The sequence below is a fragment of the Saccopteryx leptura genome, chromosome 3, assembly GCF_036850995.1.
Source record: "Saccopteryx leptura isolate mSacLep1 chromosome 3, mSacLep1_pri_phased_curated, whole genome shotgun sequence".
Lineage (NCBI taxonomy): Eukaryota > Metazoa > Chordata > Mammalia > Chiroptera > Emballonuridae > Saccopteryx > Saccopteryx leptura.
In genome coordinates, this window is record NC_089505.1 from 307,942,777 (window position 1) to 307,966,594 (window position 23,818).

At 36.9% G+C, this 23,818-nt stretch overlaps 1 protein-coding gene and 1 pseudogene across 1 annotated transcript in view; both read left to right on the forward strand.

The window, feature by feature from the left end:
• The window catches only part of CPA6 (carboxypeptidase A6), a 317,698-nt gene that overhangs the window by 224,394 nt on the left and 69,486 nt on the right, over window positions 1-23,818 (forward strand). The gene's annotated exons all lie outside the window — the stretch shown is intronic.
• On the forward strand, window positions 3,779-7,105 carry LOC136401156 (general transcription factor II-I-like; annotated as a pseudogene).

Below are 23,818 nucleotides of genomic sequence, written 5' to 3' on the forward strand. Positions count from 1 at the left end.
CCCGTGATGCCTGCTTGAGTGGTAACTCCTTGATTCTGTGGGTCGCTTTCCTGGTTATGAAGACTTTTCATAACCCTGGCTCATTTTATACTCACCTCTGCTCTTGGAGGCTGGAATTACCAACCCTCATTAAAGAGAAGGAAACAAAGATTCACAGCATTTATTAATTTGTGACAAATTCAGAACAGATGCTAGTAGCTGAAATATGGCATCAGGTTAAAAATCAAATTAATGGTGTTCCAGGGCAGTTTCTCATATAATACTCAGCTTGGAAAATTCTACATCACATGTATTCTCTGTCAAAATGATCTCACATCTGCTATAACAATAAAGAGATGAGCAAATGATTGCATTTTTTCCTCCTGCTTTGGATCTGTAATTGAGATAACAAAGACCTTTAACATCTGTGGGTTTAATAGTCTCAGTGCCAGTATTTTTCAGTGACTCTAATTGTTAATGACTCATAGTGATTTCTCATTTTCCAAAGCTTCTGTAGTTTCATGTATCTAGTGGGTCCCTATCCCAAGAATGAGCCAGCCTCATGAACCAACATCTTAATATGTTCGTATATTTTTCTATCCATTGTCAAGAATATGACAACTTTGATTGTGTTCTTTTTTAAACTTTGACTTCTTATTGATTTTAAAAGACTCAAAAGAAAACCAAGCAATGAAAATGAAGAAGTCTAAAGAAATAAAGGTCCTTATCCAGAAAATAACCCTACAAATATTTATAAAGACCCATTAAGGATATAAAAGATATTTTAGATTTTCAGTTTTATTTCACTGTGTGGGGATATTATGTGCCCTAGTGAGGTTTGTGATTTTGAGGACTCTCCTAGTCTTAGAAAATATCCCTCACAGATGTCAAGAATGTACTAAATATGTGAAATCTGCCACTGCCACTACCAAACCCATAAAAGTATCTTTAATTTTATCAATGTTATATAATAATAAAAAATTTAAACTATTCCCACTCAGTGTTTTGAACAACTCAGATCCTTTTTTTTTTTTTTTTTTTTTTTGTATTTTTCTGAAGCTGGAAACGGGGAGAGACAGTCAGACAGACTCCCGCATGAGCCCGACCGGGATCCACCCGGCACACCCACCAGGGGGTGATGCTCTGCCCCTCTGGGGCATCGCTCTGCCGCGACCAGAGCCACTCCAGCGCCTGGGGCAGAAGCCAAGGAGCCATCCCCAGCGCCCGGGCCATCTTTGCTCCAATGGAGCCTTGGCTGCGGGAGGGGAAGAGAGAGACAGAGAGGAAGGAGGGGGGGGGGTGAAGCAAATGAGCGCTTCTCCTATGTGCCCTGGCCGGGAATCGAACCCGGGTCCCCCGCACGCCAGGCCGACGCTCTACCGCTGAGCCAACTGGCCAGGGCCAGATTCTTTAAAATACCATTTAACCCTAGGAGGATAAATGCAAAAGCTATTCGGAAATTAACTATACTACCTTATATTAAATATCCATTGTATATATACAACATATTGTCTACTGTCTCAAGTTTTAAAAGGGGAGAATTGGCTATGTACAGAACACCTATTGTTAATAAAGTATGGTTCTATGTATTATTAAAGGACATAAGAAATTACCTCCCAAACATTTTACTTTACCTCCATATAGGCAGCCTATGCTTTATAACACCTAAGCTTACTTGATATCTTCATGGTGTCATTCTCTATTTTTGTACCAAGGGCAGAGACACCATTTATCTTGTTCATTGCCAAATCCCCAGCACCCGTGACAACACCTGGCACTAATAGATATTCAAATATTTGTTAATGAGTGGGAATAATGAGAATCCAGCGGTAATGATATGGAAAGATTTCTGAGAGATGACTTGTCAAATATTCTCATGTACTATGAATGGTACCACCTGGGTTTTTACAGTGCACAGTCTGTACAGCCATATACAGCAGCTCTACAACCCAAGCTCAGTGTCCAACAAAGAGGAAAACACAATGTAACCACAGAACAAGAAGAGGGCAGGTATGGTGACAGCCAATCGAGAACAGTTGATTTAGGAGCAAAAGCAAGAAGCATCCACTAAGATTAGGTGCCATTTCACCAAAGATAAGTAAGGAAAGGCTTTTCCCTCCTCCACCAGGCCATCTCCAAGTGTGCAGGTGTGTCTAGACATTTCTCTGCCCCTGCAACCCTTCCCACGCCTCTGTCATTCTCACTGTTTATGGCTGTTGCTTGCCCCTCTACATCACTTACATTTTCCATCTGAGTCAGGATAGCAACCAAAACATGGAAAAAAAGGATGAATAGGGGTTGCTTGTCCCAGTGGCCTGGTGGAAGCAACGAAGCTGCCAAGGGGTGACAGCCATGTGGTAGTAGTGACTAGAGTAAGTCAACATGACAGGCTTGTCAGAAATATTTCCATTAATGGTGTTGTTGGAGGCAAAGGGAATAGGGGCTTTAAAGATCAAAATAAACTTAACCTGCCAAGCATTAGAACATCAATGTCTCTTACACGCCAACTCAGTCTCCGGAAGAAGGCAGGGGATGGCTGGTCCAAGAGGGGCCCCAAGCAGCATCCCTTCCACAAGTCTCCCCCACCCCACCACCTCACCAGAGAAGTCCCAGGACCAGCTCCGAGGCTCTCAACTCATGGAATCTCCATGCTCCTCTGTCACACCAGAGAACCTGTGGGCTCTCTCTTTGCCTCCCAGGAGACTCTAGGATGCTATGTCTAACTCTCTCTCAGCTGACAAATGCCACTCAGACATGTGGTGAGCAGGGCAGAGGTTCTCTTTCCTCATGTGTTTTACTTTAGTCTGTCAGTGTTCTCTCCCATCTCTTGGTTTCCCTGGAGTTCCAACCCCAAGAGAAGAGGGTTGTGTCAGAACCCAAAAGATTAGCTTCCTGTCTTTGCTTTCTCTCTTTCTTGGGTGCTTTAGCCCAAACACAACAGCTTAAAACAACAATCCAGGCACAGATTAGCCAGGTGCCTCTTGCTCACAAGGCTACAGGAGCTTCAGTCATAGAGGCTTGTGTGGGGTAGTGGGGTAGGATCTGCCTCTGAGCTCACTCATGCAGCTGCTGGCAGCCTCCATTCCTCCCTGGCTGGAAGCCAGAGAGACATCAGTTCCTTGTTACATGTGCCTCCCCACAGGGCGGCTCACAACACAGCACCTGTCTCCCCTCAGAGCAGACGAAGAAGAGAACAGGCTAGATGGAAAACACGGTCTCCTTGTTACCTAATCTCAGAAGTGACATCCTGTCACTTTTGCCATATTCTGTCCATTAAAAGTGAATCACTAGGTCCAGACCATACTCAAGGGGAGGGCATTATACAAAGCTTGAGTATAAAGAGTTGGAGATTGTGGGAGACTACCTTAGGGGCTCCCTGCCATACTGTGGTGGGACTTTCCCCACAGCCACCACTGTAATGTTTCCATCCTTACTCAAATGTGAACTGGGAGAAGACTTATCAAGTGCTCTGGAATCTGATAGAACGGCAGATTGCATAGAGGCTACGTGCACACATTTCATAGTCAGACAGCCCTAGGTTGGAACACCAGCTCTGCCATTTAAGAGCTGTGTGGGCTGGTCGCCCTCCTGTCACAGTTACCCCGGCCTCTCTCTCCGTCCCTTGCGATTGGATCTAGGTACTGAGCAAAGCCCTGCTGGGATGGCCACGAGGTGGTGACAGAAGCTCCCCTGAGACACACGGGCCCCTTGCCCTCTCACCTTCTGCCCTCTAGTCAGCCTACCTCAGCCCGAGGCTGCTCCGCCGCTGCAGCTCCCGAATGGCCCACATGTGCTTCCCTTCTGCACCCCTGCCCCGGCGCTGCCTGGAGGCGGCTGCACTTGGGGGTCATGGCCCAAGTAGCAATATCTGCCCTGCCAGTTGAAGATGAAGAGTCTTCAGAGAGCAGAATGGTGGTGACGTTTCTCATGTCTGCTCTTGAGTCCATGTGTAAAGAACTGGCCAAGTCCAAGGCAGAAGAGGCCTGCATTGCAGTGAATGAAACAAATGTATTTGTCATTGGAACTGAGAGAGGATGTGCTTTTGTCAATATCAGAAAGGATTTTCAGAAAGGTTTTGTGAAATATTGTGTTGAAGAAGAAGAAAAGGCTGCAGAGATGCAAAAATGAATTCTACTACCCAGACAAATCGCATGAGTGTAGATGCTGTAGAGATTTAAATACTCAGAAAAACAGTTAAAGACTATTTCAGTCTAACGCTCTCCAAACTGAGCTATTTCGGCTCCAAGAAGACTATTTCTGCTTTTGCTATGGGAAAGCTTTAGGAAAATCAACAATGTTACCTGTTCCATATGAGAAGATGCTACGAGATCAGTCGGCTGTGGTAGTGCAGGGGCTTCCAGAAGGAGTTGCCTTTAAACACCCTGAGAACTAGAATCTTGCAACACTGAAATGAATTTTGGAGAACAAAGCAGGGATTTCATTTATCATTAAGAGACCTTTCCTAGAGCCAAAGAAACACCAAGGTGGTCGTGTGATGGTAACAGGTGATGAAAGGTCAATGCTATCTCCAGGAAGTGGCCCCATCAAAGTGAAAACTGAACCCACAGAAGATTCTGGTATTTCCTTGGAAATGGCAGCTGTGACAGTAAAGGAAGAATCAGAAGATCCCTATTACTATCAATATAACATTCAAGGAAGCCATCATTCTTCAGAAGGCAATGAAGGAACAGAAATGGAAGTACCAGCTGAAGATTCTACTCAACATGTCCCTTCAGAAACAAGTGAGGACCCTGAAGTTGAGGTGACTATTGAAGATGATGACTATTCTCCACCTACAGAGAGACAAAAGAGCAACAAGCCACCCCAGCCGCCAGTCACTGAACCTGCCAATGCCAGAAAACGGAAAGTGAGGGAGTTCAACTTTGAGAAATGGAATGCTCGAATTACTGACCTACGTAAACAAGTCAAAGAATTATTTGAAAGAAAATATGCTCAAGCTATAAAAGCCTAAGTTCCTGTGATGATCCCGTACCCTCTTTTCCAGTCACATGTTGAAGATCTTTATGTAGGACTTCCAGAGGGAATTCCTTTTGGAAGGCCATCTACTTATGGAATTCCTCGTCTTGAGAGGATATTACTGGCAGAGGAAAGGATTCGTTTTGTGATTAAGAAATATGAACTTCTGAATTCAACATGTGAAGACTTAACAGCCTGATATACCAGCTTCAAGAGTAAAGGAAGAGTGGTATGCCAGAATCACTAAATTACACAAGATGGTAGATCAGCTTTTCTGCAAAAAATCTGCTGAAGCCTTGGGGAGCACTGAGGCCAAGGCTGTACCTTACAAGAAATTTGAGGCACATCCTAATGATCTCTATGTGGAAGGGCTACCAGAAAACATTTCTTTTAGAAGTCCCTCATGGTATGGAATCCTGAGGCTGGAAAAAATCATTCAAGTGGACAATCGAATTAAATTTGTTATTAAAAGACCAGAACTTCTGACTCACAGTACTACTGAAGTTACTCAGCCAAGAACAAATACACCAGTCAAAGAAGATTGGAATGTCGGAATTACCAAGCTACAAAAGCAAGAGGAAGAGATTTTTAATTTGAAATTTGCTCAAGCTCTTGGACTCACAGAGGCAGTAAAAGTACCATACCCTGTGTTTGAATCAAACCCTGAGTTCCTTTATGTAGAGGGCCTGCTGGAAGGAATTCCCTTCGAAGCCCTACCTGGTTTGACATTCCACGACTTGAAAGGATCGTCCATGGCAGTAATAAAATCAAGTTTGTTGTTAAAAACCTGAACTAGTTATTTCCTACTTGCCTCCTGGAATGGCTAGTAAAATAAACACTAAAGCCTTGCAGTCTCCAAAGAGACCACGAAGCCCTGGGAGTAATTCGAAAGTTCTTGAAATTGAGGTCACTGTGGAAGGCCCTAATAACAACAACCTTCAGACCTCAGCTGTGCAAACCCCTACTCAGATTAATGGTTCTAATGTTCCCTTTAAGCCTTGAGGGAGAGAGTTTTCCTTTGAGGCGTGGAATGCCAAAATCACTGACCTAAAACAAAAAGTTGAAAATCTTTTCAATGAAATATGTGGTGAAGCTCTAGGCCTTAAACAAGCTGTGAAGGTGCCATTTGCATTATTTGAGTCTTTTCCCAAAGACTTCTATGTGGAAGGCCTACCTGAGGGTGTGCCTTTCCAACAACCATCTACCTTTGGCATTCCGAGGCTGGAGAAGATACTCAAAAACAAAGCCAAAATCAAATTCATTATTAAAAAGCCTGAAATGTTTGAGACAGCAATTAAGGAGAGTACCACCTCCTCTAAAAGCCTTCCAAGAAAAATAAATTCATCATTCAATGTTAATACTACTATATCAGGTGTTGAAGATCTTAACATCATTCAGGTGACAATTCCAGATAATGATAATGAAAGACTGTCAAAAGTTGAAAATGCTAGACAGCTAAGAGAACAAGTTAATGACCTCTTCAGTCATAAATTTGGTGAAGCTATTGTCATGGGTTTTCCTGTGAAAGTTCCCTACAGGAAAATCACAATTAACCCTGGCTGTGTGGTAGTTGATGGCATGCCTCCCTGGACTGTTATTCAAAGCCCCCAGTTACTTGGAAGTCAGCTCCATGAGAAGGATTCTAGATTCAGCTGAGTTCATTAAATTCACAGTCATTAGACCATTTCCAGGACTTGTGATTAACAACCAGTTGGTTGATCAAAGTGAATCAGAAGGCCCAGTGATACAAAAATCAGCTGAGCCAAGCCAGTTGAAGGTTCCTGCAACTGAAGAAATAAAGGAGACTGATGGAAGCTCTCAGATCAAACAAGAACCAGACCCTATGTGGTAGACCTCTTCCTTCCTAGGCTTAAAGTATCGGTGGGTGAGAAGAGCTTTTCGGAACTGTTACTGCCCCAAGCTGTGTAATATACTTGTATAACAGAAATACCTTCTATACAAACCTTTTTTTCTACTTTTAGATAGAAATGTCTACTTCTTCAGCAGTTCTGTGAATTGAATTAAAGAGCAGAGTGACTGTAGATTTGGAATGGCTGGTTTACTCTGGAATGCATTATAAGGATTTTACAGCAATGCTGGAAAAACGACAGGGAAAATGACAGGGATGAATCTTACCAGGCTTTTTTATGAATTCCGCAGAGCCTTCGGCTATGGTGTTTATTTCCCAATCAAATGAAGATATCTCCTATTGGAACATCTCAGCATCTGCAGCAAAGAAAACACCTGTGATAGTTAGTTCTTTAGTTTTTCTATTTGAAAAATCACTTAAATGATCCTTTTGTTCATGGATTTCTTTAATGACTGAATGAACAGTTAGTATCTGTATATTTGACTAAAAAAATTTTTGAAAAATAAAATAAATTTTTTTTTAAAAAAAGGAGGTGTGTGATCCTGGGGGCAAGTCATTTAACCTCTCTGAGCCTCAATAATAATAATGTGACAAAATGGGTCACTGGAAAGAGGAAAGATATAATACGTGTAAAAGACTGAAGGAAATGTTTGGAACATAACAAGCCCTTAATGAAATCAATGTTTAGTAGTAGTTACTGCAATTTAGGTTTTTTGGGTGTTTTTTTTTAAGTGAGAGGAGGGAGATAGACTCCCACATGCAACCTGACCAGGGTCCTCCCCCACCCCCATCATCTGATGTCAATGCTGGAATCATCCGACCTATCTTCAGTGCCTGAAACTGATGCTTGGACCAACCAAGCCACTGGCTGCAGGAGAAGAATAGAGAAAAGGGGGAGGGGGAAGGGAAAGAAGTGGATGGTTGCTTCTCCTGTGTGCCCTGACCTGGAATCGAACTCAGGCCATCCCTACACTGGGTGGATGCTCTATACACTATCTACTAAGCAAACCAGCCAGGGCCACAATTTGTTATTTTTAATGTGAAGAGAATCATTAGAAAATCAGCAAGAATATGAAAGAACTCAACAATGCTATCAACCAACAGAATCTAAACAGTGTCTATAGATCACTCCACCCAATAACAACAGAGTACATGTTCTTCTCAAGAGCCTATGGAACATATATCAAGATATCAAGATATATCATATCCTGGGCCAAAACAACAGACCTTCACAAACTTAAAAGATTTAAAGTTATACAGATTGTGGTTTTTGACCCCAGTGAAAGCAATCTAGATATCCATAGCAGAAAGATGACGAGAAAGCCTCCAAACACTTGGAAATTAACATGCTTTAAAATTATTCATCAGTCAAAACAAAATCTCAAGGAAAAAAGTGTAATACATTGAACTGAATGAAAATGAAAATATAACATCTGTGGGACACAGTTAAAGCGATACTGAAAGCATAAATTTATAACATTAAATGTATACATTAGAAAAAAGGGAAAATTTTCAAAATAATAATCTAAGCTCTTACCTCAAGAATATAGAAAAAGGAAAAAAATAAAACCAAAGCAAGTAGAAATAATATTGGTAAGAGCAGAAATCAATGAAATTGAAAACAAAATCAGAGAAAATCAGTGAAACAGATCTGGTTCATTTGAAAATATCAGTGAAATTAACAAAACTCCAGCAAGGATGACAAAGGAAAAAATATAGCAGATACAAATTACCAATATTAGAAATGAAACAGAGGATGTCACTATAGACCCTGCTGATATTGAGAGAATAATAGGACAATACCATGAATAACTCTATACATATAAATTTGACCACTTAGACAAAATGAATCAATAAATTGAAAAACATGAACTGCCACAATTCATTCATTATGAAACAGATAATTTGAATATCCCTATCACTAGTAAAAACATTAAAGTCATGATTTTAAAATTAAAAAAATATATCTCTAGACCCAGATGGTTTCGCTGATGAATTCAATCAAATGTTCAAATAATTTAACTAAATTCTCCACAATATCTTTTTAGAAAATAAAAAAGAACACTTTCAATTTATTTTACAAAGCTAATAATTTCCCTGTGTACTACAGAGACAAACACAGTAGAAATAAAAGAAAATTAGAAACAAATATTTTAAATGAAAATAGATTCAGAAATTCTTAACAAAATATAAGCAAGTAGAATTTAGCAAACTATTAAAATAATTATGCACCATGGGGTTTATTGCAGGGATGTAAGCCTGGTGTGATAGTTGAAAGTTAATCAATATAATCTACCATAGTAACACGCTAAAGAAGAAAAAAAATTACAATCTTACCAATACAGAAAAAGCTTTGATAAGATTTAACACATATTCATGATTAAAAAAAAAAAAAGCCTCAAGAAGTAAGAATAGAGAGGATATAAAGAACAGCTACAGAAATCCTGCAGCAAACATTTATACTTAATGGTAAATGACTGCTTCCCCATAAAATTAGAAACAAAGTTAGATGTCCACTCTCATGACCACTCCTAATTAACGTAGTGCTCAAAGGTCTAGTCAGTACAGGCCAGAAAAGGAAATAAAAGGCATACAGATTGTGAAGGAATAAATAAAAGTATCCAATTTGTAGATGGCATGATTATCTACATGGAAAATCCCAAGGAATCTATAGAAAAATTTAGGAACTAATAAATGAGTTCAGCAAGATCGCAGGATCCAAGATAAACATACAAAAATTAATTGTATTTCTATATATTGGCAACAAAACTGTGGACACTAAAATTAAAAATACAATACCATTTATAACTACTTGAAAAACAAAATACTTAGAAGTAGATCTAACAAAACATGTACAAAAGTTATATGCTGAAAACTACAAAAGATAGTGAAAGAAATCAAAATCTAAATAAATGGAGAGACATGCTATATTTATAGACTGAGGTCTCAATATATAAAGATGTCAATTCTCCCCAAATTGATGCACAGATATAATTTCTATAAAAATTCCAGCAAGACTTTTTATAGATATAAGATTATTCTAAAATGTATGTGAAAAGGCAAAGGAACTAGAAGGACCAAAACTCTTTGAAAAAGAATAATTCTATAAAATTTCAAAACATTAATAGCTACACTAATCAAAAGTGGGTGATATTCAAGAAGGGATAGACAAAGATATGTGGAACAGAATAGAGAACCCAGAAATAGACCTACACTCATATGCCCAAATAATTTTTGACAAAGGTACCAAAGTAATTCAATGGAGAAAAAATAGCCTTTCCAACAAATGATGCTAGAGTAAGTGGACTTCTATAGGCATGAACTTCAAACCTAAGTCTCACTCCTCATACAAAAACTAATTCAAAATAGATCACAGACTTAAATGTAAAAGTATAAAACTTTTAGGAAAAAATCCTCAGGCTCTAAATTTAGGCAGACTCCTTAGTCTAAACCCCAAAAGCATGTTCGTTCCATAAAAGAAAAGTTGATAAATTGAACATTATTAAACTTGATCAAAACTAAAAACTTTTGTGTGTAATGAACCCTGTTAAGAAGATGAGAAAGACAAGCTACAAACAGGAAGAAAATATATACAAACCACATATCTGATAAAAGACTCATTATATGGAGCATATAAACTCAAAATTTGACAATGATAAAGTAAGCAATCCAATTAGAAAATGGGCAAAAGATAAAAAGATATTTCACCAGAGTACACAAATGGCCAAAAAACAAAACAAAAAAAAACCACCCCCACAAAAAGAGATGCCATTAGGATATTTCAAATTAAAACTCCATGAGCTATCACTACACATCTATCAGAATGGCTAAAAATATATATATATGGAGAGGGAGAAAAGGAAAGAGGAAGTGCCAGCACCAAATGCTGGAGAGAAAACAGAAAAACTGCATCACTCATATGTTGCTGATGGGAATGTAAAATAATAGAGCTACTCTTGGAAACGGTGAACAGTTTCTTTTAAAACTAGACATGTAACTACCATATGACCCAGTCAGTAATTGCACTCTGGGCATTTATCCCAGAGAAATTAAAACTTATGTTTGCTCAAAAAGGAACATTTATAGCAGCTTTATTTCCAATAGCCAAAAACTTGAGACAATCCAGATACCTTTCAGTGGGCTAATGATTAAACAAACTAGTACATACACGCCGTGGAAAACTACACAGCAATACAAAGAAACCAATTATGGGCACACATGACAACCTGAATGACTGTCCAGGAAATTACACTGGAAAACCTATCCCAAATAGATACAAACTGTATGAATTCATTTATATAATGTTCTTGAAGTGATAAAATTATAGAACTGGAGAAGACTAATGGTTACTGGGGGTTAAGGAGAGGTGGATGGAGGAGGGAGGAAAACTGTGGCCATAGAGGACATAATGAGGGGCCCTGCTGGTGATGTGAAAGTTCTGTTCTATATATTGACTGCATCAAGGTCAGTAACCTGATTTGTGATATTATACTATAGTTTTGCAAGATGTTTCCATTGGGGGAAAGTGGGTAATGAGTACATGGGATTTCTTTGTATTGATTCTTATAATTACCTGTGAATCTACATTCATCTCAAAATCAAGAATTTATTATTAAAATAACAGCCAGTTCTCTATATTTCTGGGTTCACTCTCTTTGGAATAAGGTGCTTGCTATCTCTTGCCTGGAAAATCAGATAAGTTCATCCCTGCTCTCTTCCCTGCTGGGTACTTTTCATCAACGGATCCTGACTCTATGCCATGGAAACTGGAATTATTTAGATGTAAGTCTAGCTCCATATGTCCCTTTCTTCTTCAGCCAGCTTGACCATCCCATGCCATGCCCTGAGAGTGACTTCCTCTTCTGCTCCCCACTCCAATTTAGCAGATAGGTCCATGCATGTCTTAGACACACAATGCTCAGAAAACAGTGAGATAGAAACAAACTACCTGGCTTTAAATGACAGATGTGATGGGCTTGATTACTTTATTTTGAAAATTGCTCAAATGAATTCATCATCTCCATATATAACTGCTGGTTGGTAGATATTTTCAAAATGCAAAATGCACGATAAGATTGTAGGCTTCTGTCCTTTAAATTGAAAATCATTTAATTGGAAAATATAGAGCCATTACTTGTGATTTCAATACTTGCCACCTCTCTTATTCCTAGTATTCATATCACAGAATTTTATATCTTATAAGCAATATAAAAGAAACAAATGGATGTATGCTTGGATTGCAAAATCTTTCTCTTGCTAAATGCTTGAGTATATCAGGTTAGCAGAACCATCACTAACATTATATTTAGAGAACTGTGGGGTTTTCCTTTTGGCAGGGGGAGCAGACATGGTGGACTTACTAATGAGATGTGTACTACGATGCCTCTTCACCATGAAACCAAACAGCAGCTTTAAGAAACACTACCTTTTGGTAATAAAGTTTTCTTAAATTTGTCATAAGCTGATAGAGATAATACAGACATGAAATTCATCAAAGAAAGAAAACTAGAATAGATATATAAGGAGAAGGAAACAGATACATATACAGAATTTAGAGGTTATCTTTGTGCAAAAGCAAACAGCTATTGTTTACCAAAAGGTAGAGACTTCAAGCTGAGGGCAGGGAAGAAAGAAAATAAACAGCAAGTAGAGACATGAAAAGGGACACTCACAAACTCAAAAGTTATGGACTTAAAAGTTAAAAAGCAAATGAAACTACCAAGTTAGAAAAACAGGTTAAAAACAGTTGAATGGTTCCCCAAAACGTTAAACATAGAGTTACCATGTGACCCAAAATTTTACTCCTGGGTATATAATCAAGAGAAATAAAAACATATATCCACACAGAAATTTGTATATGAATGTTCACAGCAGCATTATTCATAATAGCCAAAAAGTGGAAGCAACTCAAATGTCCAACAACTAATGAATAAACTAAATGTCATATATCTATATAATGGGATATCATTCAGCCATGAAATGATTTGAATACAGTGCAAGTTACAACATGGATGAACCTTGAAAACATGCTCAAGTGAAATAAGCCATACCCAAAAGATTGTATGTTTGTATGATTCTATTTATATGAAATATCCAGAATACACAAATCTATAGAAACAGGACATAGATTAGTGGTTGCCAGGATGTGGGGTGAGAGGAGAACTGGGAGTGACTAACAGGTATGATGTTTCTCTTGGAGGTGATGGAAAAGTCCTAGAATTAGATAGTAATGATAATTGTACATTATGTGTATACCAAAAATCACTGAATATCCACTTTAAAGTGGGGAATTTTGTGTTATATGAATTACAGCTCAATAAAAAAGAAATAAAGTGCTGATACATGCTACAGCATTGATTAGCTTTAAAAGCATTGCTAAGAGAAAGAAGCCCTTCACCAAAGACGCATATTACATGATCCCATCTATATACAATGTCCAAAATGGATGAATTTATAAACATAGATAGTAGATTAACTGTTGCTGTGGAATGGGGAGTTGAGGGGGTTGGGGAACTGACACTTAAATATGAGATTTCTTTTTGGATTATGAAAATAGTCTAAAATTATACAGATGTGATGGTTGCACAACTCTGAGTATATTTTTAAAACATTGGATTGCACACCTTATAAGGATGACTATTAAGATGTGTAAATTATTTCCCAATAAAGCTGGTATGTTTAAAGAGTTAAACAGGGCTTCCCTAGAAGACATTTGAATTGATTGGTCCAACAATTTCTTGTTGAACACTACATTTTCAGCACTCTCTAGCATTATGAAGGTCAGCATAAGTTTATGGTCCCTGAACTCAAGGAGTCTACATTCTACTAAAGAAGAAATATTTATGTGCAAGAAGCAATAATAAGAAACATAAAACAGTATATCTTTGGGGGTTAAATTGCACTGACTATAGTAACTGGAGGAATTCAAGAATCGGAGAAACCCAAGAGGCTTTGGAGGAAGGCAAGGTTTGGGAAAGATTTGTGGAAGAGGTGAGTCTTATTAGACCTTCACTGAGGAGTAAGAATTTGATAAGGGAGATAAAAAAAGTGATAAAGAGAGAGAAAGAGAAAGAGAGAGAGAGAGAAGACTAATGCTGAGAACATGGTATATGTGTGGTGGCAGATTTTTGTGAGACAAAGCCTATAGTCTGTGTGAGTAGATTCTAATGCAATATGAGACTGGCTGAAAAATTATAGTTAGCCTTGGAAACCAAACAGAGCTTTCTCCACTAAAGTAAAATATAAAAACACTGATATAAGTAAAAAGCATGTGTCGTTATTCAGAGAGTTTAATGATAAAAGGCAATGATGTATGGATGAAAGAAAGGAAAGTTCCAGAGTGAAGGCAATCAACTAGAAGTTTTTAGGACAGGAATCTACACATGGACAGGAAGAATGGATGTAGGAATGGAAAATAAAGAAAGCATAGTTATAGTTCAAAGGAAAAATTATTCATTCATTCTATCCAATGCTTATTGAGCAGTTCTTTTTTATATGAAGGCAGTTTGTTAAGTCTTGTAATGGTATAAGTACTGTAATGTATAAGATATTAACCCTTTCTAAAATTCATTTATAATTCTACTGGGGAGATGAGACAGAAACACAAAAGGTGGCACCTATGAAGGAGGTCTTTAGGGATTGATGATTGACTTGATATGGAGATGAAAGTATAAAATGATTCAAAGATGACAAGATGCCAAAGAGAGTAATGATGTCCTTGAAACTGTGAGAGCACCAGTTGAAATGTTGGCAGTATCATTAGTTTGAAGGGAAGAACCCAACCCAACACTACACTAAGCAGGTTAGAGGACAATTTACTCATCATGTAATCACTAAGTGCCCACCATGCACCAAGCCAGGCATTGTTAATGCACTGTGGATATTGGGGAGCGATAGGAAGGACCATAAAAAATTCTGCTATCCTACAACTTTATTCTCTTGGGCCAAATGAATGAAATATTTTGTGATGAGAGGTTAAAGAGATTTGGTAATGAGCCAAAATGATTGAATACCTGTTTCACAGGCTTAATTTGGACCAAAGACATCCAGGAATAAATTCAGTTATTTTGTCCACTATAACAAAACTGTTTCTAAGTACTTTTCTTGTCATATTACTTAATCTGATAATAATAAACAGATAAGAAGATTGTAACAGTTCACCACTGCGGTAGTAATATTGACATATTATAAGGTAGCCGATGATTTTTAGCAGTAGCCCATTTTTATATCTTTTTTTTTTTAACTATGAAAAGGCCACTTGATTCTTTATTGCCAATGCATAAAGGATAACATTTGCTGAATTTCTCAGGACCATCTCCAATTGAATGAAGCAATTTGGGGCTTTGTTCACTCTTGAGAGTTTGAAATTGTCAATCTCCCACAATATCTTTCTCAAGCCATGACTGGCGCTAACTGTATAACACTTAATTTTTGCCTCAAATAATTCTACATTGCTGGGGTAAATCTGACCAGAGTCTTTATTCATAGAATATTTAGAAAATATACTAGAGAAATATTTATTTGATTTCCAAGTGGGAACAACATTTTGAAGCATAAAAGCAAAGAAAAGGGCATAAAGAAAATGACTGATAGCTCTGACTTTATAAAATATTTTAGAGGAGTAATTAGTGATATGAGAAACTATTCATGGCATGCTGTTATATCCAAAAAGTAAAATAAAAACCAGCATGGACCTTATAATTTTAGTTTTGTAAAATCTATATCTGACATACCTATACATGAGAAATACATTAAATGCTAAAAGAATTGTGAGTGATTTTGATTTTCTTGCTCATGTTTTTTTTTATTTTCCAAAATTTTTACATTGAACAGAAACAAATGTGATTATTAAAAAAATTCAACACAACCAAAAATGAATACATCTTATTTTCAAACAACATTCATTTATGCTTGAATCATATATTCCCATAGATATTTTAGAATCAGTGGTTGTGAGCTGTTTAACTCAGTAGCGAACCACAGATAAAGCAAGAGTTTGTGAGAAGATGATCCACAGACAAATTGGGACAGTGATGGTCTGAAATGGAAAATTCTTCCAGACTCTGAGATATAATGTACAAGTGGATCTAATTTGATCTTGTTACAGAAAGGCAGCACCACCAAAAAGAAAAAAGAAAGGAAGTAATGAAAAAAAGGGAGGGAGGAAAGGAAGAAAAAAAAAGAGAAGACAAAAGGGAAAAAGTTACTTAGTTTCCAGGTGAGCCACCATATTCTGCTCCTGCTACATAATGTTAAACTTCATCCTTCCTGGCCCAGCCTGATCCCTTACATGTTCCCACTTATCTATACTGGGCACCACTGATGGCTAATCCTGGTACCAAAATCTGGCATATGATTCAGATGCACTATGAAGGTAATTCAAAATAGCAGTAAGAGACTTTCAGGGAAGGGTTCTTTTTCCCCTAAGAACCAGCTGATAATTGTGAGCTGGGTAAGCATAATTTTGGAGGTTGGGATGGATTGTGTGTAAAGCATAAGCTCGTGGGAAGGCTTGGAATGTGGTTGTGGAAAAAGTCCTTCAACTGGGAAGGCTTTCCAAGAAGGGAAGGCACTTTCTCCCAGGATCCAAGAGCTTTCCAGGGAATACTCTTTTTGGATAATCATCTTTTTCAGTCTTGTATGTCTTGTTGGCTATTAAAGGTAAAACTATAATATAAACCTTCAAATGTAGGTTTGATACTCAGTTTTTATTAAGAAATGTATCACTAAAAGTAAAATACACCTTATAAAGAAGAGAACTTAAATTGTGTATATAAAACATGCCAAAGCCAAGGAATAAATGAGTTATTAAGCCTAAATCAAATATGAGTTCAGTTAAGTAAGCAATTAAGTCCTTATTCTTAACCGCATAATAAAAATATATATATATTTAAATGACCAGCATTTTTTAATTGTCTGACTTTGTTCACTACCATTCCAAGAAATTATAATATTTTGATTTGTTTCCTACTAGCCTTTAGTACCTTTAACTCAACACATTCTCCCATCCTGCCTCCGCCCCAGTCTTTTCTCTTTAATCCTCTGCCTCCTCCAACCTAGCTTCTTCTCCCTTTTCATTCAATTTATAATGTCTTGTACCTAGCAAGGTCTGTACTAATATTTGTTCAATTTAATTGAATTGAAATTCATTTCATCCCTTGCACTCCACTATCCAATATTTGAGAATGTGGACATTGTGTATCCAGGCAGTCCTCGCTTTTCCTGCACAGTAGCACAGGACTGAAAAAGTGGCCACACAAGCTGAAGCCATGAAAATCTATCTTAATAATCAATGGGGAAAATTATGTTTGTTCTATGACCTTTACGAATTTTTCCCAAAAGATTAAAAAACTCTCTTACTCTGTTATAAATATGTAGGGAAATGAATAAAAAATAGTAAACCTAATATTTATTATGCTGTAATTTAAAACATTAGAAATAGTAATAATTAAAATGACCTAATTGTAAAAAAAAAAAAACACAAAAAACCTTATAACAAGTAGTTTAGACAGTGCTTCCCTTCCCATTATATAACTTACAATAAGAAGTGAACATCTTTTTTATGCCTTGGCAAATTGCCATATTCCTTTCTTAGTTTGGATCAGCTTCCAACATTTTCTTCCTTTCCCCTTTCAATATTATAAAACATCTATGTGTTTCTTTAATGTGAAATGTTGACAGTATCATTTCTGCTGGGATATCTTCCTCCTTTTCATCATAACCACTTTTCTCATTTTTTACAGGAAGTTCATCTTCACTAAGTTCTTCTGGCTACAAAGCTAGAGTGGAGTGGCGACAGTGTCAACATTCCTATGGTCACCTACTTCTTCTTTTACTTCATTTACATTTGATTCAAATTTCACCTCTACTTTTTATTTCTTTGCTGAACTTTAATCTTTGTTGGTCAATTCCTTTCACCATCATCCATTTTTGTAAACATAGGTTTAGGAGACAGGGGCAACACAGCTACACACTTTGCTGTCTGTGTGTGAACTGAATAATGGAGGCTTGGTGACCAATCACCCGAAGACAGACTTTAAAAGAAATGACATAATTGATAACAGATCTTGATGCCCATTTGTTATTTACATAGTGATCTGCAGACTAAAAATCAATTAGTGGTCACTGAAATCTGAACTGTACTTGTTGAAGGACTGATGTTATTTAACTAAACCATGATAACTGACATTGTGTATAGTGAAGCCAAGCAAAGTGAGGACAACTGTACTTTCATTTTGATAATAAGAGATTCTTACATAGACTTTAATAATGCCACAAAGTTGGTCCTGACCTTCATTCTGTTAGTCCTAAGTAAATACAACCAACCATTGTTACTAGGCTATGTTAGTACATAATGTTCCAAAATTGTAAAGTAGTGTTACTTAGGAAAGAGAGTGGACAAAATATTTGGGGACAAAATATTTCAAAATATTTATATTGCTTATTAGCAAGTACAGACTAATAGATATAAATTTTAAATCATCACTTGCCCTATTAGATCAGTCATCTCTGAGCAATTCTAAGTATAAATTAACTAAATGTAAAAACAACTAAGATTTAGATATCCAATAGATATATGAAAAGATGCCCAACATTATTAATCATCAGAAAAATACAAATTAAATGAAAGAATGGCTATCATCACCAAATCAACAAACAAGTGTTGGCGAGGATGTGCAGAAAAGGGGACCCTCCTACATTGTTGATGGGATTTTAAATTGGTACAACCATTATGGAAAACAATATAGAAGTTCTTCAAAAAATTAAAAATAGAACTACCTCGTGATCCAGCAATCCCACTTCCAGGTATTTATCTGAAGAAATTTGAAATACTAATTCAAAAAGACATATGCATCTCTATGTTCATTGCAGTGTTATTTACAATAGCCAAGATTTGGAAGCAACCTAAGTGCCTATCAAGAGATGATTAGATAAAGATATGGTACATATATACAATGAAATATTCCTCAGTCATAAAAAAGAATGAAATCTTACCATTTGTGATAACATAGATGAACCTAGAGAGTATTATGCTAAGTGAAATAAATCAGTCAGAGAAAGACAGATACCATATGATTTCAATCTAAATGAACACACAAAACAGAAGCAGCCTGACCAGGTGGTGGTGCAGTAGATAAAGCACCAGACTGGGAAGCAGAGGACCCAGGTTCGAGACCCCGAGGTCGCCAGCTTGATTGCGGGCTCATCTGGCTTGAGCAAAAAGCTACCAGCTTGGACCCGAGGTCACTGGCTCGAGCAAGGGGTTACTCAGTCTGTTGTAGCCCCCAGTCAAGGCACGTATGAGAAAGCAATCAATGAACAACTAAGATGTAGCAATGAAAAACTGATGATTGATGCTTCTCATCTCTCTCCCTTCCTGTCTGTCTATCCCTATCTATCCCTCTCTCTGACTCTCTCTCTCTCTGTCCCTGTTAAAAAAAAAAAAAACAGAAGCAAATTCATAGATACAGAGAACAGATGGTTGCCAGCTGGGAGGGGATAAGGAGCTGGGTGAAAAAGGTGAGGGGATTAAGAAGTACAAATTGGCAGTTACAAAAGAGTCATGGAGTTGTAAATACAGCATGAGAATACAGTCAATAATATTGTAATAACTATGTGTGTTACCAGGTGGGTACTAGACTTACCAGGAAGATCAGTTTGTAAATTATATAAATGTCTAACCATTATGCTATGATATACACCTAAAACTAATATAATTTTTTATTTCAATTGTAATTGAATTTTTTTTTCATTTTTAATTTTTATGACTTTCATTTTTCTTCTTTCTTATTGAATGTATTGGGGTGACACCAGTTAACAAAATTATACAAGTTTTATTTGCACAAGTCTACAACACATCATCTGTACACTATATCATATGTTTACCACCCCAAGCCAAGTTTCTGTACATCACCATTTATCCCCCCATACTCTCCTCTACCTGTCCCCAGACCCCTACCCCAGCAATCACCCCCCAAAAATTTTAAACTAGGATTTATAAAATTAGAATATGATTTTTTAGTTCTCCGTCCTTCGCTCACAGAGCCTCTTGCTCAAGTTACTTTCAAACTATTATTTATTATAGATATCATCTTGTATTTAACAAGCTTCTCAGCATGGCATCAAATACCTTTATTATATTAGATTAAGCTACCTTTTTAAAATTTCCCTGAAAACTCTCTCCTGCTCTAATTAATTCTCCTAGTATCAAATTTTATATATCTCTTTTGTGTCAAGATGTACCCGCTTAGGTGCTACAACTTTTTTCCATCCTAAATAATTTTACTCTTCTCCAGTCCAGGTGAAGATATTCTTCAACTTGTAACTGTGCCATTCCTTTGGCCTCAGCTGGAACATGCTTACTTCTCCCAATGTGCCCTTCAGTGAATGTGTGGTTATTCGATATTTTTAGGTCCCCTGTAATGATTCTAGAGGGAAAAAAATAATGGAAAATGTAAAAACTACAATGTAAAAGACCAGTAACACTGATAGCATGGGAAGGGGAGGGAAAAGAGAGAGAGAGAAAGCCCCAATATTCCAAGTCGTCATGGGGCTTTACAAAAGCAACATCCAACCAAATAAATCCAAAAATAATGAAAAGGAGTGGGGACCCTTGGGCCTAACTTTGTCACAACCCCACAAAGACTTTAGTAATTGAAAACATTTTCTTCAAATTTAACCACAGTTCATGTGGTTAATTCTGTTATGACATGTATATGTTTATCTGGAAGCCAAAATAGTCTTGATATGTGGTATCAAAGAGACACATTGTCTTTCTTAACTTTAGAAATTCCTTAACCTAACACCAAAATATCATTTTCCTAGCAGAAGGTAATACTCAAAACTTTCTTTGATGTCTTTCATTTTAAAATCAAAATCCATTTTAGTGATGTATTTTTTAAATAAATTGATGAAGGTGACTGTAGTACCTACAGACTGCCACACTGAGGCGTGTGGTACATTGTTTTGTGACTGGCTTTCAGATCAGGACTACTTAGGTCTTCCTTCTAGGTAATAATAGTAGTCAAGAAATTAAATTTGTAAAGCCCAGATGGAGCTTAATTAGTAGGCATCTTCTTTTCTTTGTGTATGGGTGGTATGAATTGATTGCTAAAATGAGAAAGCACATCCCTTCATGGTTATCATATGTTAGAATGATAGGAAATAGAAAGTCACATGGTCATCTTTTTTTCTAGAAACTTCATCTAAACCATAAAAGAGAAATGATCTATGTGCTTACTTAAAACATTCAAGTAAGGAGTCTCTCAATTATCCTATTCAGTACTGAACAGTCATAGTGTGATCATTCCTTCTTTGTCTGACCAGATGGAGAATGGTTACAATTCTTAGAGAGTTAAAAAAATCACAACAGTAGCATATGCAATACAATAACACCCTGTTTATTTGTCAGAGGAAAAACACATTTTGGCAAGTCTTGGAAATTAAGTTCCTTCAGAATAGAATACTAGAGAACAGCTTGCTTATTTAATATATTATTTGGAAACAACAAACTTTAAAATGAGGCCATATTAATGGCCTCAAAATATGTAAAACAAAATTTGACAGGATTATAAGAAAAAGTGACAAATCTAATAATGTAAATTTTTTAACATAACTCTCAATGACTAAAACAGCATATAGGCGCAATTTTTAATAAGAATATACATGATATAAACAATGTGGTTATAAACTTAATCTAATGAACACATATAGATTCAATACCCAATAATTAGAGAATGCATATTCCTTTTAAGCACATTTGGAACATTTGCAAAACTTGACTACCTACGAGGCCACAAAGCAGGGTTTAAGATATACCAAAGACTTTGTATCACATAGACCATCTTCTCTGACTACAATGCAGTTGTTAAAAATTATTTATGAAATATGACTGAAAAACTCACATATTTTAAAATATAAAAATATTTGTAACTTATGGTTTAAACAAATCAAGAAAAAAAATCAACTGAATGGAAATAAAACTATCATATATCAAAACACCTAGAATATAGCTAAGGTAGTACTGAAGGGGAATGTATAGTTTTAAATAAATATATTAGAAAAAAATTAGGTCTCCAAATTAATGAGCTAAACTTTCAAGTTAAGAAATTAGGAAAGAGCCCTGGCCGGTTGGCTCAGTGGTAGAGTGTCGGCCTGGCGTGCAGAAGTCCCAGGTTCGATTCCCGGCCAGGGCACACAGGAGAAGTGCCCATCTGCTTCTCCACCCCTCCCCCTCTCCTTCCTCTCTGTCTCTCTCTCTCTTCCCCTCCCGCAGCCGAGGCTCCATTGGAGCAAAGATGGCCCCGGTGCTGGGGATGGCTCCTTGGCCTCTGCCCCAGGCGCTAGAGTGGCTCTGGTCACGGCAGAGCGACGCCCCGGGGGGGCAGAGCATCGCCCCCTGGTGGGCAGAGCGTAGCCCCCTGGTGGGCGTGCCGGGTGGATCCCAGTCGGGCGCATGCGGGAGTCTGACTGTCTCTCCCCGTTTCCAGCTTCAGAAAAATACAACAACAACAAAAAAAAAAAAATCAGGAAAGAAAAAAAGAGAGTCAACAAAAGAAACAACAAAGAGCAGAAATCAATGAAAAAGAAAGGAGAAATACATATTTTCCCTATTGTACCTATTTTATATTTAATTAATTTCTGTTCTAGGCCTAGATGACTTCCTCTCCAAATAATAATGAAGAACATAACCCTGACACCAAAACCAGACAAGGACAAAATAAGAAAGGAAATTATAGGCCTATCTTATGCAGGAATATAGATGTAAATATTAGCAACTTGAATCCAGCCAATGTAATAATACATATTATAAACAAATGGGCTTATTCTATGAATACAAGAATGATTAAACAATAGAAAATTATTCATAAATTGATCATAGCAACAAATTTATGATGCTAATAGTAGATGTCATAACATCTGTTAATGACAAAAACAAAAAACACAAAACATAGAATAGGACAGAACATCTTTAATGTGATCAGCCCTGATTTCAAAATTAATGTGAAGAGGGAAGGGTTGAAAATAGCCAAGGCAATTCAGAAGTAGAACCACATGGGAATATATAATCTACCAGACTCAAGAGACTCTATATAAACCGTGGTATGACTTTGGTGAATGGATATAAACCAAAGTACATTAGGGCAATTCCACCTACAAATAAAAACTTGACATTTGAAAGAGAACATACTAACTCACTGAGGAAAAGACCATCCAAATGAATACAGTGGCATAACTGGTCCTCCATAATGGAAAAATAAATTCAATAAATCCCAACCTCACATCATGTAAAAATCATTTCTAGAAGGTTTCAGGACTACATTTGAAAAACAAACTTGAAAACAAATTTTTAAAGAAAATTCAAGATGATATCTTTATGATTTTAAAGCAGAGATGGGTTCTGAAAGAAAACCTATACATTTAATGGTGATAAAATTAAAAATTTATGTACAACAAGGACATGACGAATATAGAAAACAATAAGCATCAAGAAAGGAAGATGTTCATTATGCATATAACCAAACAAAGGATTAATAGCAGGATATGAGAAGAATAAGAAGAGTTTAATAAAAAAAAATGGGCAAAAATATAAATGAGCAATTTATAGTATGGCCAATTATTATATATAAAGCTATTCAATATAATTTATTATCATAGAAATATAAAGTAAAGCAACAAAACTATTTCATACCTTTTAATTCTTTTTAATTATGAGTTTAACAATACCAAGGGTTGCTAAGTTTGTAGAGCAGTGGGAACTTTCATTTACTAGATATGAGAATCTTTACAGACTTAGAAAATGGCAACTTTTAGTAAAGTGGAAGCCAGGTAAACCCATGACTGAGCAAATCTATTGCTATATACATACTATGAAAAAACTCCCACATGTCTAAGGTAAATATGTGATTTCTTTGCACACATTGCAATACTGTAACAGTAAAATAGCAGAAGCAACCCAACTGTTCATTAGTAGAGATCAATACAGTGTGTGCC